Here is a 3405-nt window from a genome sequence, read left to right on the forward strand (position 1 = left end):
TATACATATTTGGTTAACGAGTTTTTTTTCGTCCACATTTACCTCTTTAACTTGTTAAACTGTACACATTCAGTCTTTATGACCGATTACTCCAGGTTAGCCAGGAAAAATGACTTAATAGGGTAATATGTTTCTCATTTTGTACACATTTAGTCCGTAATTTTTTTGTACACATTTAGTCCTTAATATATTTTTTTTGTTTCAAAATAAGTCTTTTTTGTTTTTTATACTCATTCAGTACTTATGAACGATTTCTTTAGGTTTTTCTCACGACATCTTACATGGGATAATCATTGATGAGGTGTTTGGGGCTGTTGATGCTTATGTCCATCGCGATATGGACTGCTTGGTTGTGTAGGTCTTGTGGTTTGACTTAGGTCTTGTGTTTTGGATGTTGTAACTTCTTCATACGATATCAAATTTCAACGATCTTTATATCCATGTGTTCTTTTTTTAGTATACTACAACTTTCTTTAAGATTACTCCCATTAAAATGTAATATATTTTTACTTACAGTTTTATAAAAAAAAACATTCATACATGCATTCATAAAAAAACGTATAGATATTAAGATCGTAAGTAAAAAAAATCCTCTAATCTAATAAATAAGTAGATTTTTGCCACGTGTCATTCTCCAAGCCCCTCCCCAATCGATTTTTCCCGCTCAAAATACCAAAGTGATTTTCCCAAATGCCCTCTCCTTCAGCTATAATATATTGATGTTTGAATTGATATACAAAATTATCGACAATCAGTTTCGAATTCGATAGCAAGATATCAAGAATTTCATAGCAAAAAATAAGGAATCTTAATCACCAATTCTTAAAGGTAGATTTTCTCTTAAACCCTAATTCTTTTTCTCGCTGTTTTCTTTCAATCAATTCAAATTTTCAAATCAATAGCCTGACATGGATGATGTTATAGACTTTAGGACTGGATGTTTAGGAATCATTAATGCGGCAATAACCCTAACTTCAATGGATTATTCCGGCAAGCTCAATCATCGTAGAGATAGAATTGTCTAGCGACTTAACAACAATGGAAGAAAAAAAAAATAGGATTGGATATTTAGGAATCAGTGGGCAAGCTTCCTCCGGTTGGCCTTATAAGGTTGGTTTTAATCACATCCATAAAACACTTCAATGGAAGAAAAAAAATTAAAAGAAAAAAACAGGCTCTAAATAAAAATGGTTTCGTTTCGTTCTTTATCCCAATTTTCATTTCTTATCTCTTAAAAAATATCCATTCAATGCTGATTTTTCGTTTGCAATTCTCCTTAATTTTTTTAATTGATAACAAAGGAAATATTTGAGTATCTAATTTCTTTTAAGAACATTTATCCAAAAAAAAATTGTGAATGAAGATAAAATTCAGCCAAATCTACTTTCATATATCAGAAAGACACTTTTGAATTTGTTGTCTAGCTTCTTGTATTATTCTTGTATAGTTTATAAATATGTTATCCATTGCTATATAATTACAATTTTTTGTTTTATCAACAAGTGTCTTGGTTGTGTATATGTTCAGCGGGAGTCAAAATCATCGAACATAAAGGGTGTTTCAGGTATATTTAAATGTTTGATGTTTCTTTATCAACTGTGCTGACTGTTGTATATTTATTGGGATTTCATGATGCCCTATAATATTGTAACACATCCATATATATATATATATATATATATATATATATATATATATATATATATATATATATATATATGGATGTGTTACAATATTATAGGGCATCATGAAATCCCAATAAATATATGTTACAATATATATATATATATATATATATATATATATATATATATATATATATATATATGACAAAACCATCTTTATAATGTGCTCTCTTTTTCTACACTTTTTCTTAAATGTAATTTATATTTAATTTTTTTTAACTTTGTTACTTACAGCTGTAGTGAACGAGAGAATTTAGGAAGCCCACGAAAAGAAATTTGCACCCATGATGATGCTTTTTCCAGGTTATTATTTTATATATGTCATTATTGTTTCTCATTTTCAAATTTATATCAAGTAAAAGGTGTATAATTTCTTCTGTATATCTGAAGAGTGTAGGATTTTTTGATTTGTATATTAGCTGCAAATTATTAATTTTTGATCCCACCCACCTGTATCCAATTTAGTTTATTTATCTTTGTTTTTGTTTATACAGAAGGGACAACTACAAATGCGGATTATATACTTCCATTTACAACTACTTCCATTTAAAACCGGTGCATTTTTTGGCAAAAGCCCCTATTTTTCATGTTATTTTGAAATATCCTTATGAATGATTTAGCCCTGCATGGGATTCCATATCTGGGGTGTGTGTTTAAACTTAAATGCTGATCTGTCTTCTAAAAGGGCGCTTTGGTCCGCAAAATGTTTTGGAAGGAATTGAAATTGGGTGTGTGTTTGGTTTTGGATTGAATTCAAGATTCCATTCCATGGCCTACTTGTTTGCCAATTAGACAAAATTCAATTCCATCGGAATCCTTCCAATATACATTATTTTTATATATTAAATTACCAAAATACCCTTGTAAGCAGAAGAAGTTTGCTTTTGCAATTCTAGGGTTAAAATGGTGTATTTGATTAGTTTTAACAATGAGAAAATGCATGGAATGTTGAAATCTATTGATGAAGGGAGTTTGGGATTGGAATGGAATTGAATTCCAATTTATTTGTTGATTCCATTTTTCAGGTTTGGCATGTGATTTTGCTGTTATTTCAATTTGTAAATAAGATGTCGGTAACTCGGTTGCCAGTTTATTACCCCTCACAAGAAGAGAAGGACAATCCTAAATTATATGCCGAAAATGTTCGCAGATTAATGGCTCGTGAGGTATATGTATATTCTTTTATTTTCATTTTCATTTTCATTTTCATTTTCAATTTATAATAATAATAATAACAATATTTATTATTATTGTTATGTTGGTTGTGCAGGGTAATTTAATAATGTCAGATATTGGTTTGGCAGAGAAACGAGTATATCATGCGACTCTCAATGGTAGGCTAACTGTTTTGCATGAGAAAGACGATTGATTGATTGATTCAGTACAACCTTTCCTCCAAAACCCACCATAACGTAGTTCACATTGTTTTAGTTGTACAGATTGAAAAAACACTACAATCACTAAGTTATATTAAAAAATTGTTTACATTTTATTATTGAATTTCGTTCCATATCCTACCAATGACGGATTACAATTCCTTCATGATCAAGTTTTCATTCCTCCCGGAAACATTTTTTGATTCCTTCCAGCAAATGGATTTGAATATTGTTGTTTTTTTTTTATTGCAAACCACTTATTATGTATTAGTTTTGCTATTTTAATTTGGCAATCCGTATATCACACGGGTTTTAACCTAGTATTACTATTAACCGGAGTAATT

The 3405-nt window shown here is 29.6% G+C and overlaps 1 pseudogene; it reads left to right on the forward strand.

Moving 5' to 3' along the window:
• The first annotated feature begins 908 nt into the window (after positions 1-908).
• Positions 909-3054, forward strand: LOC145060185 (lysophospholipid acyltransferase LPEAT1-like; annotated as a pseudogene).
• The last annotated feature ends 351 nt before the right edge of the window (positions 3055-3405 follow it).

This window comes from Lactuca serriola, chromosome 6, assembly GCF_051521515.1.
Source record: "Lactuca serriola cultivar US96UC23 chromosome 6, Lser_US96UC23_V15, whole genome shotgun sequence".
NCBI classification, from domain to species: Eukaryota; Viridiplantae; Streptophyta; class Magnoliopsida; order Asterales; family Asteraceae; genus Lactuca; species Lactuca serriola.